Source organism: Dama dama, chromosome 3 (assembly GCF_033118175.1).
Source record: "Dama dama isolate Ldn47 chromosome 3, ASM3311817v1, whole genome shotgun sequence".
NCBI classification, from domain to species: domain Eukaryota; kingdom Metazoa; phylum Chordata; class Mammalia; order Artiodactyla; family Cervidae; genus Dama; species Dama dama.
Genome location: NC_083683.1, coordinates 55241446 through 55257027, shown reverse-complemented (window position 1 = coordinate 55257027; position 15582 = coordinate 55241446). Strand labels below are relative to the sequence as shown.

Sequence of the window (15582 nt, the reverse complement as noted above, 5' to 3'; positions counted from 1 at the left end):
TTGAATTGTTAGTGGGTTGCTAAATTGCTTCAGTCCTGTCCCACTCTTTGTGACCCCTTGGACTACAGCCCGCCAGGCTCCTCCGTCCATGGGATTCTCCAGACGAAGATACTGGAGTGGGTTCCCATTTCCTGTTGGACAGTATTATTTGGCTTAACTGAAAATTAGGTTACTTCTATCAATGGAATTATTTCTAATATATTAGTAAAGGCACAAATGGAAATTTGGAACATTTATTTAACTCCACTGTGCTTTTGGAAAAACTTTGTTTTCTAAATTATGTAATCACTATCTTTCTGAGTGTCTGTATAAACTATCTGGATGGAGACTGTTTTTCTTTATTAAACTTTGAATAATGTTTTAGATGTTCATTCATCATTTGTGCATTAAAAAGTTAAATTTCAAATAATTTGACCAAGGATGAGAGTAAAGAGTAGAGAAGAGTCTACAGTTTATGGTTGACTTATGCCATTTAGAAATTAGCTGATTAGGCATTTTGGGAAAGAGAGAGGAGTTGCCTTTGGCTAAAAAATTGTGGTTTTTATCTAAAGAGGTCTCTTGTATCAAGATTTTCTCTTTCTAGTTTTGTAGCCAAGAAAGTATAGAGCTACTTTCACTGATGTTATCCAGTTTGTCTTGACAATTTGCCTGGTGGAAACATTTACATGGTATAGTATCTAACGTTAGAATTTGTCTGTTTCTACTCATGTTGGTCCTGTATGATATAAAGGGAAGATAGCAAACAAAAAATTGTTCTTATTACTTTCTGCATTATCTCTAAGCATTTAAGTTTTGCCAGTTAAATGAAAAACAAATGCCTACATATGCTACTATTAGAAGTGCTGATGGAACTGGATATGTATATTCCATTAGCACACGCATTCACATGTACTCATAACAGAAACACATACTCGGGATTTAAAAATGATTTATTCCAACTAGGCAGCAATGTAACGTATACTTCGTTAATGTTGTATGGAAAAGGAGGAAGAAGAATTTGTCTTTTATATTGTAATATAGCAAATTTGTTAAAAATGTATTGGTTTTGTTAATGTAAAGATGTACATTTATAAAAAACTATGGCTGATTAATCAGTGCATCTCTATATTTAATATTGTCACTAATATATTTCAAAATAACCTGACTCAAGTAATACAAGATAAAAAGCAAAAAGATCAATAATGGGATTGATTGATCAATTATATTGACAATCAATTGATCTAAATTATAACCAGCTGCAGTATTATTATTTTTTCACCTTGATGTGCATGGATTAGCTGCTAATGACAAAAGCTGGAAATTTGCCTCAGTTCAGTTCAGTTGCTCAGTGTGTGCAACTCTTTGCGACCCCATGGCCAGCAGCATGCCAGGCCTCCCTGTCCATCACCAAATCCCAGAGCTTATTCAGACTCATGTCCCTCGGGTCGGTGATGCCATCTAACCATCTCATCCTCTGTCGTCCCCTTCTCCTGCCTTCAGTGTTTCCCAGCATCAGGATCTTTTCAAATGAGTCAGTTCTTCACATAATGTGGCCAAAGTATTGGAGTTTCAGCTTCAGCATCTGTCCTTCCAATGAATATTCAGGACTGATTTCCTTTAGGATGGACTGGTTGGACTGTTGCTGTCCAAGGGACTCTTAAGAGTCTCCTCCAACACCACAGTTCAACAACATTAATTCTTCAGCACTCAACTCTCTTTATAGTCCAATTCTCACATCCATACATGACTACTGGAAAAACCATAGCTTTGACTAGATGGACCTTTGCGGACAAAGTAATGTCTCTGCTTTTTAATATGCTGTCTAGGTTGGCCATTTCTTTTCTTCCAAGGAGCAAGTGTCTTAATTTCATGGCTGCAGTCACCATCTGCAGTGATTTTGGAGCCCAGAAAGATAAAGTCAGCCACTGTTTCCCCATCTATTTTCCCTGAAGTGATGGGACCAGATGCCATGATCTTAGTTTTCTGAATGCTGAGCTTTAAGCCAACTTTTTCACTCTCCTCTTTCACTTTCATCAAGAGGCTCTTTAGTTCTTCTTCACTTTCTGCCATAAGGGTGGTGTCATCTGTGTATCTGAGGTTACTGATATTTCTCCCGGTGATCTTGATTCCAGCTTGTGCTTCTTCCAGCCCAGCTTTTCTCATAATGTACTCTGCATATAAGTTAAATAAGCAGGGTAACAATATACAGCCTTGACGTAACTCCTTTCCCAATTTGGAACCAATCTGTTGTTCCATGTCCAGTTCTAACTGTTGCTTCTTGACATGCGTACAGATTTCTCAGGAGGCAGGTCAGGTAGTCTGGTATTCCCATCTCCTGAAGAATTTTCTACAGTTTGTTGTTATCCACACAGTCAAAGGCTTTGGCATAGTCAGTAAAGCAGAAGTAGATGTTTTTCTGGAACTCTCTTGAAATTTTCCTCAATGATAGAGATTTATCAATGAATCCTTTATGCCAGAGTACATTGGTATTATGCATATTTTCGTTATAGTTCTATAATGAATTCATGTGAGCACATTTGCAGTTAAGAAATGAGTTAGGTGGTATATATATTTCTGGAATGTTATCTGTTAAATTGCATGAAATAGTTTGTAAAGAAGATGATTAGAAATAAATCTCATATTTGGTTGCTCAGGGATGCCATCAACTTTTTCAGAGTGAAAGATAGTTGTGTGACCTTACTTAATATACATATTTTGATAAGCTTGTTTGTTCTTGTGCATATATATGTGTAGACTATCCCTATGTGTACGTAAGAAAGATATAATTCTAATTAATTATTTTAGCTCTTATCAATTATTTAGCCATTATAGTACCAGTAAACTTTATAATGAGAAGCTAATAAGAAATATGTCGATTAATTTAAAATATGCAGACATAAAAAAACAGATTTTTTTTTGTAAAAAAAAAAGCAGATTTAATGTTAGATTAATTTTTATTTGTTTATGTGCTCAGTGATTTGTTTAGTGAACTAACTTGATAAATTTTTTCCTCAGTTTTTGAATTTCAAACAGCCATGCTGATTTAAACCTAGTGCAAAAAATAAATTTGTTTACACTATAAAGTACCCGAATACTTCATACATTATAGTACATGTGACTTAATTCCCACAGTCTGACACATTACTAAATGTTTTGAATTCAGTGGTGTCTGACTTAAATGAAAAATAGAAACTGTTCTATAATTTATTTTTTACTTAAAATATACTAAAAATATTTTGTCTAGTTAATTACTTAAAGCACTCATTATGACAGGCTTATGAAATAAATTTATAAAATAAATTTTCTTAAATCATTCATTTGAAGAAGAAAGTAGATATGTTAAAAGTTTGGTTCTACTTATAAAGAGATTTTGCTAATGCTAATAAAAATATTAGCTATAACAATTTTGTTAAAGTTTAACAAAGGCCAAAAACTCCAAAAGTATGTCTTTAAATATTGTGTATTCCACTGAAGCTGAATTCAAGAAATATAAAAGAAAAATTATAGTCATGAGATAAATCCATGCTGTATTTTTCACCTAATGAAGGGCAAATTTAGTTTTGAAGCTAGTCACCATGAGCAATCATGTTTACCAGTTTATAGATGTTTACAAATCCACATTTGTTAAAATATTCATGTGTATAGATTCAGAATAGACATCAGTTGTAATATGTCAGTTACAATATTAGGTGTCAAAGTATCACTGGAAATTGAAAAGGCAGAAGATATTGCTAAAGACATTTTGAAACATCACAGAAATTCACATAGACCAGGAATTCACCAGAGTGTACGTCTGAATAAAAGCATCTTTTGCATGCTGTTTTTCAGCCTTTCAAGGCTCAAAGGACCACAGAAGATCCCTGTTACTATCGAAGGCTTTGGCACACTTCTATGCAGGCAATACCAATACAGTTGTTATCATCTTCTTAGGATGCCTTGAGGGTATGTGAGAGGGAGTTGAGAGTCAAAGTTCACTGCTGTTGTCAGAAACTACCCTATTGTTATTTCTGTGATGCTGGTGGTGGGTTACACAACTATAACCCCTGAGTGGGAAAGTGACTAGAGAGGGGATAGTCATTCATGGCTCTTCACATTTTGTTCTCCCCTACCCATTCCCCTGACTCCCAGCCAATACTTTGAGATTGTGACAGGAAAGTCCACCCTTCTTTCAGCTTCTGGAGACTAGGATGCAGGGGTGAAGTGCTGTGAAGTCTTTGAGAACAGTTGGGAGCAGAAAGCAGAGTTTTCTTTAGTGTATATATTAAAATATCTTCTATTTAGTTTGAAATCCATTGTGAAATGCTGCACACAAGACTTCTTCATTTACTTTAGAAAGAATTCCAACGTGGAATCATGTCAGTATAGCACTTTCTAGGAAGTGCTGTATTTAGTACTAGCAGAAAGAACTTTACAAATGCAATGACTCTACAAGAACTTATTATCTCTTCCAGACTGCCAACTACACTTTGTTTTAGTTCTTCAGTGTTAGATATTCTGCATTCTCTGTCACTACTTTCTCTTCCACTAAAGTGAATATCTTTGGTGGCTATCATGTTTATTTGCCCAAGGCTCTGCATAGTTTGGTTGTGGCTGTTAAGGCAGGAAATTTAAATGCAGATTAGAGCTAAACATTCAGGAATGCTTTTGAATCAGATCTTCAGTGCAGTACCCCTGTATGTGCCTGATGGCATAGTGTAACTTACTGCGTCATAAAGCAACCATGCTAGCTTGTGTATGCATAAGAAGTATTTACGGTTTTGTAGGTCACTTGTATAACTGGTGGGGAGTTAGAATTTTTGACAAATTGCTATTTAATTCAAACATATTACAGAATTCATCAGTAAAATATTATCATCCTCCCACGTTCTTAGAGTGTATTTTAACATTGACTGATTGTCTGAAAGAATTAGGAGAGAAATAAAGCAATCTTGTTAGTGCAAGTAAAGAAGTACATCGTAATGAGTTTTAAAATCATGATTCCATTTGTAATACATGACTATCATTATATAATTGTATATTTTAGTATATCTGGAAAAGTACTGTGGTGCAATGGGAGCATGCATTCTGAAATCAGGGAGATCTAGCTGGAATTCCTGACCTGCCTTTAAAATGTATGGCCTTAAATAGGCTTTCCTGGTGGCTCAGATGATAAAGAATCTGCCTGCATTGTAGGAGACCCCAGTTTGATCCCTGGTCAGGAAGATGCCCTGGAGAAGGGAATGGCAATCCATTCCAGTGTGCTTGCCTGGAAAATTCCGTGGACAGAGCAGCCTGGCAAGCTACAGTCCATGGGGTTGCAAAGAGTCAGACATGACTGAAAGACTAACACTTTCAGTTTCACTTGAATAAGCCAGCTGTGCCTCAGTTTCTATGCCATTCATACTTATTGTGTGCTTGAAGTGCCAAGCACAGGCCAGGTTCCTGGAACCTGCTGTTGTGAGCCTGCTGTGTCTCATTCAGCTTATGCAAGTAGTTTGTTTTCAAAAGCAGAGAGACAGTGCAGCGAGGGGAAGGGCAGTTGTATTTTTCTTTTTTTGGAGAATTCAGTCACTCCAGTTTTCAGTCATTCCCATTTCCATAGGCACCACGGTTTGAATGAGTAAATGTAGGAAGTTTTAAGTTGTACATATCACATACTCATATAAACATCAGATGGAAAAAGGGCTGCAGGAGAAAATTGTAGACTTATGATTTAATTCAGTCATTTAACAAGTATCTTACTAACTGCCTATATGTGTTAAGTGGCATGGTTGTATTATGGAAATAAAGAGAAATAAGGCTCCTTCTCTGCTCTCAAGCAGCTACTTGTGTAGAAGGCCTGTTTTCTGTCTATACAAGGCAAGGCAGGCCTTTATGTGAAGCTGCTGTTTCAATTGTCATGAAGACAAATGGACATTATCATCTTGTCTTAGTGGAATGACACTATGGATTAATTTTAGTTTTCCTGTTCTAGAAGTACTTCAGTTCATTTTGAGACATCGTGATATGGGATTAGTAAAAGAGTGGATGTAACATAGCATTTTGGTTTCAGGAAGAGATGCAGGCCTTGAACTTGGGTCTCAGCCTTGAAATTGAAATGGGTTATCTCACAAAGTTTTCTCAATTTTTTCTTATTCCCAGTTTTGTGCCCATAGCTATGAGGGTAACAACAGCTAGTTCTTCAAATTTTCTATCCAGTTTATCATAGTATTTTGCCAATCCACTGAGTTTCTATTATTAATAAATTCAGTTCTGTTTAAAATATTTTAAATGTTTTATTTTAGCTTACAAAAGAAGAGCTAGTAAGGTCTTTAAAACCTTGAGCTTTAGTGAGTTAAGCACTGATTTATCTGTTTTAAATTTATAAGATATGAACTTTGATTTTTGAGTACTAAGCTTCTGAGAAAGTAGGGCCACCATACATGACTGTGTAGTTAGCATACTATGTAACTGCATGTGGTGTGCCTGTCAGAAAGTCTAACTGTGACTCCCATTCCCCCTTTAGTTCCCAGCTACAGAATCTCAACAGAGCACCTATATAATTTACTTTTATTTAGATGATTTTTATTAGGTATAACTGACATGCAACATTATATTAGTTTCAGGTATACAACACGATGATTTGATATTTTGAACATATTGTAAAAACAATCACCACTGTTAAGTCTAGCTGAAATCATCACCATAGACATTTATAGGATTTTTTCCTGTGATGAGAACTTATAGGATCTACTCTCTTAGCAGCTTTCAAATATTCAAGATAGCATTTGGTAACTATACTTGCCGTGCTGTTCATTACATTCCCATTATGTATTTATTTTATATCTGGAAGTTTTTACCTTTATATTCTCTTTTCCTGTTTCTCTATCCCTAACTCTCCAGCTCTGGGAACCATTGAGCAATCTGTTCTTTGTATCTATGAGATTTTTTAAAAAAATTCTACATATAAGTTTGATCCCATTGTATCTGTCTCTAATTTATTTCACTTACCTGATATATGTTGATATATATATGTACATATATATGTGTGTGTATATATGCATGTGTGTGTATATATATATATACACACATATATGTATATATATATATCTCTCTCTCTCACAGTTTCTTTATCCATTTATACATCCATGGATATTTAGGGTTTTTACATATCTTGGTCTTTCTAAACAATGCTACAATGAACATGGGGGTGCATGCATCTTTTTGAAATAGTGTTTTTATTTTCTCTGGAAAAATACCCAGAAGTAGAATTGTTGGATCATATGGTAGTTCTATTTTTAATTTGTTGAGGAAACCTCATAATGTTTTTCATAGTGTTTTTCACCATTTACATTGCCACCAATAGTATGCAGGGGTTCACTTTTCTCTACATTTTGGCAAGCATTTGTCATCTCTTATCTTTTTGATAATACTTCTTCTAACAGATGTGAGGTGATACCTCATTCTGATTTTGCGTTTCCCTGTTGATTAGTGATGCTGAGCATCTTTTCATGTTCTTGTTGGCTATCTCCATGTCTTTTTCTGTAAAAAGAAAAAAAAGTGTTTACTTCTTCTACCCATATTTTAATCAGATTATTTGTTTTTAAGCTGAGTTGTACATATTCTGTATATGTTTTGGATACTAACTCCTTATCAAATATGTGATTTGCAAATATTTTCTCCCATTCAGTAAGCTCCCTTTTCACTTTTTTCACCTTTACTGTGCAGAAGGTCTTTAGTCTGATATATTCTCACTTGCTTCTTTTCCTTTTTTTGTTGTTGCTGTTATCAAATCCAAGAAGAATTATTGCCAAGTCCAGTATTGAGAACCATGGTGCCTATGTTTTCTTGAAGTTGCATGGTTTAAGATTTTGTGTTCAAGTCTTTAATTCATTTTAAGTTAATTTTTGTTTGGAGTATAACATAGTAATCGAGTTTCTTTCTTTTGCATGTGGCTGTCCATTTTTCCCAGCACCATTTACTGAAGCAAAAGTGTTAGGTGTTCAGTTATGTATGACTCTTTGCAATCCCGTGGATGGTAGCCCACCAGTCACCTTTGTCCATGGAATTCCCCAGACAAGAATACAGGAGTTGGTAGCCATTCCTTTCTCCAGGGGAACTTCCTGACCCAGGGATCAAACCCAGGTATCCTGCATTGCAAGCACTCTTCACCATCTGAGCCACCAGGAAGCCCATTTTATTGAAGAGACTGTCCTATTCCCATTGTGTAGTCTTGACTCCTTTGTTGTACATAATTGACTATGTATGCCTGAATTTATTTCTGGACTCTCTATTCTATTAGTCAATGTTTTTTTTTTTATATCAGTACCATAATGTTTTGATTATTATATCTTTGTAATATAGTTTGTAATCAAGGCATGTGATATCTTCAGCTTTATTCATTATTCTTATTATTCATTATTCTTAAGGTTACTTTAGGGTCTTTTGTGGTTCCATACAAATTTTAGGATATTTTTCTATTTCTGTGAAAAATGCCATTCAGATTTTCATAAGGATTGCATTGAATCTGTAGATTCTTTTGGGTAGTATCAACACTTTAAAAATAATAACTCTCTCAATCAATGAGCACAGAATATCTTTCCATTTATTTGTGTTCTTCATTTTCTTTCACCAACATCTTGTAGTTTTCAGTGCACAGGTCTTCTACTTGTTCTGTTAAATTTATTTCTAGGTGTTTTATTATTTTTGATATAATTATAAGTATGATTATTTTCTTCATTTATTTTTCAGGCAGTTCATTAATACTCTATAGAAACACAGCTGATTTCTGTGTATTGATTTTGTATCCTTCAACTTTACTGAATTTATTTATTAGTTCTAGCCATTTTTGGTGGTGTCTTTAGAAAATTCTTTGTACAACTGACTGTCTGTATCTACCAGTTCTGTATCTTCAAATTCAATCAACCGTGAATTAAAAAAAAAAAAAAAGCCTGAAAGTTCAAAAAAGCAAAACTTACATTTGCCATGAACTTACAAATATTTACATAGCATTTACATTGTACTTATAATTATTTACATAGCATTTCTGTTGTATTAGGTATTGTAAGTAATCTAGAGATGATTTAAATTATATGAGAGAACATGCATACTTTATATGCCAATACTATGCCATTTTATATATGATACTTGAGCATTCACAGATTTTGGTGTCAGACAGGACTGGTTCCTGGAACCAGTTCCATGTGGATACCAAAAGATGATTGTATAAAATTATGTCATCTAAATATAGTGAAAGTTTTAGTTTTTCCCTTTCTAACTTGCAAGCTTTTTATTTTATTTTCCCATCTGATTGCTAAGTCTTCCAATATTATTAATATGTTGTGTAAAATTGGTGAGAGTGGCCATCCTTGTCTTGTTCCTGATCTTATAAGGAAAAGTTTTAATCTCTTTAAAAATTGAGTGTGCCATTAGCTGTGGAATTTTCATATGTAGCATTTATTATGTTGAGGTATTCCTTTTGTCCAGAAAGTGAAGAAGAACTAAAGAGCCTCTTGATGAAAGTGAAAAAGGAGAGTGAAAATGTTGGCTTAAAGCTCAGCATTCAGAAAACTAAGATCATGGCATTCGGTCCCATCACTTCATGGCACATAGATGGGGAAACAGTGGAAACAGTGGCCAACTTTATTTTTCTGGACTCCAAAATCACTGCAGATGGTGACTACAGCCATGAAATTAAAAGACGCTTACTCCTTGGAAGGAAGGTTATGACCAACCTAGATAGCATATTAAAAAGCAGAGACATTACTGTGTACACAAAGGTCCATCTAGTCAAGGCTATGGTTTTTCCAGTAGTCATGTATGGATGTGAGAGTTGGACTATAAAGAAAGCTGAGCGCAGAATTGATGCTTTTGAACTGTGGTGTTGGAGGAGACTCTTGAGAGTCCCTTGGACTGCAGAGAGATTCAACCAGTCCATCCTAAAGGAGTTCAGTCCTGGGTGTTCATTGGAAGGACTGATGCTGAAACTGAAACTCCAATACTTTGGCCACCTAATGCAAAGAGCTGACTCATATTAAAAGACCCTGATACTGGGAACGATCAAGGGCAGGAGGAGAAGGGGACGACAGAAGATGAGATGGCTAGATGGCATCACCGACTCAATGGACATGGGTCTGGGTGGAATCCTGGAGTTGGTGATGGACAGGGAGGCCTGGCGTGCTGTGGTTCATGGGGTCACAAAGAGTCGGACACAACTGAGTGACTGAACTGTACTGATTCCCTTTGTATCTACTTGGTTGAGAGCTTTTATCATAAGTGGATGTTACATTTTGTCAAAAGCTTTTTCTTCTTTTATTGCGCTGATCATGATTTTTCTCCTTCATTTTGTTAAAATGGTTTATCACATTGATTGATTTGTGAATATTGAACCATACTTTTACGTTTGGAATTAAGTTCCACTTGTTTATGGTATATGATCCTTTTAATGTATTGCTGAATTCAGTTTGTGAATATTTTGTTGATTTTAGATCTGTGTTTATCATGGATATTAGCCTGTGAGTTTCCTTTCTTGTGGTGTCTTTGTCTGATTTTAGTAACAGGATAATGCTGTCATCCTGAAATGTGTTTGGAAGTGTTCCCTCTACTTTTGTTTTTTTGGAAGAGTTTGACAGAAAGATTGGTATCAATTTTCCTTTGAATTATCATTAGAATTCACTGCGAAGCAACTTAGTCCTGGGATTTGGCTGTTGGGAGGTTTTTGATTATCGATTCAATCTCTTTACTGGTAATCACTCTGCTGAGATTTTCCATTTCTTTGTGATTCAGTCTTGGATGATTTTATTTCTAGGGATTTATCCACGACTTAAGTTTTCCAATTTGTCAGTATATAACTTGTTGATGGTAGGTCTCTTATAATCCACTGTTTTTCTGTAGTATCAGTTATGTTACTTCTTTCAGTTCTGATTTTATTTGAGTCCTATCAGTTTTAACTTTTTAAGAACCATTTCTTTGTTTAATTGATATTTTATATTGTCTTTTTGTTTTCTATTTTATTTAAGTCTGCTCTGATTTTTATTATTTCTTTCCTTCTGCTAAACTTTGTTCTTTTTCTAGTTTCTTGAGTTGTAAAGTTATGTTGTTTATTTGGGATATTTATTGTTTCTTGAGCTGGGCATTTATTGCTATGAACTTCATTTTTCTGGGCCCCTGATGTCTTCTGCTAGTGGTCAGAAGTTGTTTTATGAAGTTTGCTCAGCGTTCAAATGTTCTTTCGATGAATTTGTAGGGGAGAAAGTGGTCTCCCCGTCCTATTCCTCCACCATCTTGGCTCCTCCCCACCATGAACTTCATTTTTAAAGCTGCTTTTGCTCCAGGCCATAAATTTTGGTATGTTGTATTTCCATTTTCATTTGTCTCAAGATATATTTTAAAATTTCCCTTTTGGTTTCTTTGTTGATCATTGGTTGTTCAGTAGCATGTTGTATAATCTCCATATATTTGTGAAATTCTAGTTTATTCATATAATTCTTTTTACTTTTGTACTATTTTGGTCAGAAAAGATCATTGATATGATTTAAGCCTTCTTGAGTTAGTTAAGATTTGTTGAATGACAATTTAACTATATATATAGAGAGAGAGATAGAGAGAAAGAGATTCATTTTCATATTCTTTTCCATTATGGTTTATCACAGGGTGAGTCTTCTTTTTTTTTTTTTTCATTTATTTTTTATTAGTTGGAGGCTAATTACTTCAGAACATTGCAGTGGGTTTTGTCATACATTGACATGAATCAGCCATGGAGTTACATGTATTCCCCATCCCGATCCCCCCTCCCACCTCCCTCTCCACCCAATTCCTCTGGGTCTTCCCAGTGCACCAGGCCCAAGCACCCGTCTCATGCATCCCATCTGGGCTGGTGATCTGTTTCACTATAGATAATATACATGCTGTCCTCTCGAAACATCCCACCCTCGCCTTCTCCCACAGAGTCCAAAAGTCTGTTCTGTACATCTGTGTCTCTTTTTCTGTTTTGCATATAGGGTTATCATTACCATCTTTCTAAATTCCATATATATGTGTTAGTATGCTGTAATGTTCTTTATCTTTCTGGCTTACTTCACTCTGTATAATGGGCTCCAGTTTCATCCACCTCAGTAGAATTGATTCAAATGAATTCTTTTTAATGGCTGAGTAATATTCCATGGTGTATATGTACCACAGCTTCCTTATCCATTCGTCTGCTGATGGGCATATAGATTGCTTCGATGTCCTGGCTATTATAAACAGTGCTGAGATGAACATTGGGGTGCACGTGTCTCTTTCAGATCTGGTTTCCTCAGTGTGTATGCCCAGAAGTGGGATTGCTGAGTCATATGGCAGTTCTATTTCCAGTTTTTTAAGAAATCTCCACACTGTTTTCCGTAGCGGCTGTACTAGTTTGCATTCCCACCAACAGTGTAAGAGGGTTCCCTTTTCTCCATACCCTCTCCAGCATTTATTGCTTGTAGACTTTTGGATAGCAGCCATCTTGACTGGCGTGTAATGGTACCTCATTGTGGTTTTGATTTGCATTTCTCTGATAATGAGTGATGTTGAGCATCTTTTCATGTGTTTGTTAGCCATCTGTATGTCTTCTTTGGAGAAATGTCTGTTTAGTCTTTGGCCCATTTTTTGATTGGGTCATTTATTTTTCTGGAATTGAGCTGCAGGAGTTGCTTGTATATTTTTGAGATTAATCCTTTGTCTGTTTCTTCATCTGCTATTATTTTCTCCCAATCTGAGGGCTGTCTTTTCACCTTACTTATAGTTTCTTTTGTTGTGCAAAAGCTTTTAAGTTTCATTAGGTCCCATTTGTTTATTTTTGCTTTTATTTCCAATATTTTGGGAGGTGGGTCATAGAGGATCCTGCTGTGATTTATGAGAGTGTTTTGCCTATGTTCTCCTCTAGGAGTTTTATAGTTTCTGGTCTTACATTTAGATCTTTAATCCATTTTGAGTTTATTTTTGTGTATGGTGTTAGAAAGTGTTCTAGTTTCATTCTTTTACAAGTGGTTGAGTCTTCTTTTATTCATGTAACCACTCTTTGTCTTTGATTGGGGAATCTAGTTTCTTTACATTTAAAGTAGTTATTAATAGTTACGTACTTCTTTCCAATTTGTTAACTGCTTTCTGGCTGTTTTGTAGTTTTCTACTCCTTTTTTCTTTTCTTGCTTTCTTCCTTTGTGGTTTGATGACTTTCTTTAGTGATATACTAGATTTCTTTCTGATTATCTTTTGTGAATTTACAATAACTTTTTGCTTTTAATTACCATAAAGCTTACATATAACAATTTATGTTTATAACAGTGTAAGTTGATAAAAACTTAAGTTAGAATGCATCCTAAAATTCTACATTTTTATAGTCTCCACTCCTGTTATATATTTGTGATGTCATATCACACATCTTTTTATCTGGTGAATTCCTTACCTAATTGTCATAGATACTTATAGTGAGTTTTAGTACTTTGTCTTTTAACCTTCATACTAACTTTATAAGTGATTAATTCACATAAAATTTACTATGTATTTACGTTTCCGAGTGAGGTTTATATTTTCATATTTTTCCTTGTTACTAATTAACACCTTTTTTTCAGTTTGAAGAGGTCACTTTAGCATTCTTGTATCACTGTTTTAATGTTGATGAACTCATTTTGCTTTTGCTTGTCTGTGAAACTATTTATTTCTCCTTTAATTTTGAATGATAACTTTGTTGGGCTGAGTATTCTGGGTTGGAATTTTTTTTCTTTCAGTACTTTTAATATATCATATGACTGCCTTCTGGCCTGCATAGTTTCTACAGAAAAATCTGCTGATAATCTTGCGTATGACAAGTTGTCTTTCTCTTGCTGCTTTTAGATTCACTGGTTGTCTTTTACTTTTAGCATTTTTATTTACAATATTGCTTAGTCTATGTCTGTTGGACTTCATCTTATTTGCTGGTGTTTGGGCTTCCTGAATCTGGATGTCTACTTCTTCCCCAGTTTAGGGAAGTTTTCAGTCATGATTTCATTCAATAAGTGTTCTACCCCATTCTCTTTTTTCTTCTGGGACTCCTATAATGCAAATGTCATTTCACTCGCTGTTGTTTAATAGGTCCCTTATACTATATTCACTTTTTTTTAATTACTTTTTTTTTGTTCCTCTGTGTGAACGTCATTGTACTATCTTTGAGTTCACTGACTTTTTTCTTTCTTCTGCTTTATCTAGTCTGCTGTTGAAACATTCCTAGTATACTTTTCAGTTCACTTATGGTATTCTTCAGTTCTTTTTCATTTTTCTTGTATTTCCTATATTTTATCTGTGAGCTTTGCATAGCATTCATTCTTCTCTTGAGTTTTATAGTTATGATCATTATTTTGAACTGTTTATTGAGTAAATTACATATATATGTTTCATTAAGGTTTCTTTTTTTTTTTTTTTTCTTTTTGAGGTTTTTTCCTTGTTCTTTCATTTGAGACATATTTCTGTCTTCCCTCATTTTTTTTGATTCTCTGTGTTGGTTTCTGCTCATTAGATGAAACAGTTACCTTTCCCATTTTTTGAAGTGTTGGCCTTAGGTAGGTAAACCTTAGTGTTCAATCTTGCCCTAGCTCTTGATTCTCTCCTAAACCTTTGTGATTGTCCAAGCATCCTATTTTATTTAATAGCTCCCAGTGTTGAGGGTATGCCAATACCACTTATTGTCCCAGAGGGTAGGATCTCAGTCATCCCCTAGATTCAGGCTGATCGGAAGCCAGACCCCCCGGCAGCAGCATCTAGAGATTGTAAATATACACAGTCCTGTTGAACCACAAATGTGACTCTTGTTAGCCACCAGATCCAAGTAATGAATAGGTGTCCTTTGGTAGTAGCTGCAAAAATCAAGTCATCATGCTAGGATGTAAGCCCCTTTCTGAAAGATACCAATGAACTGGGATGAGCCAGAGGGAGAGGGCAAAGACTGCATCCGTGGTGTCGATTCCCTGCCAGCAGCTCTGTAGGCCGATTTACAGGTGCCACACCAGAAAGCCTGCCCCACAGGCCTCGGCTCCTGGCCACATAACTAGGCCTCTGTCTCAGAAGGACTGGGTGTTTTTCAATCTGCTATCTATGCAGTGCTGTGGGAATGGTAGTCTGTCAAGAAGTGCCTCTCCAATTGTTATAGTCCCATGATACTGAGGAACACAAGCCTCCGCCCACTCCCTGGTCTTTACAGCCATACATTCAAAGGGTGTTCTCTGGGCGGCAGCCACACAAACTGAGTTAGCAGTTATAAAAACTGGGGCACAGAGATGTGTGGAAGCTTTCCTTCAGGAGTTACTGGCGCACTGATGTGTGGTACAAGCAGAGGGCAAAGATGGCACTCTCTGAAAAAAGAGAAAAAAAGATGGCTCTGGCTGTCTTCAGTGTAAACATGGGCCCCGCTAGAAAGGAAAAGAAAGAAAGATGGCGCCTGCTGGCTTTAGTGAGACAGACGAGAACGTGAAGATGGCACCCACAAACTCCATGCCTGGAGGGTGTACCAGCAGGTCCCTCATAGTCAGACCAACATTTTAAAATCAGCAAATGAGTGTCTTTCATGTAACGTTTGGACAACTTTTGGCACAGCAAAGGAAACTATAAACAAAATGAAAAGATAACCCTCCTATACCTTTGGTGGGAATGTAA

The 15582-nt window shown here is 35.7% G+C and overlaps 1 protein-coding gene across 1 annotated transcript in view; it reads left to right on the top strand.

Annotated features, from left to right (window-relative positions):
* PDZRN4 (PDZ domain containing ring finger 4) overlaps positions 1–15582 on the top strand; it is a 398606-nt gene that overhangs the window by 7341 nt on the left and 375683 nt on the right. The gene's annotated exons all lie outside the window — the stretch shown is intronic.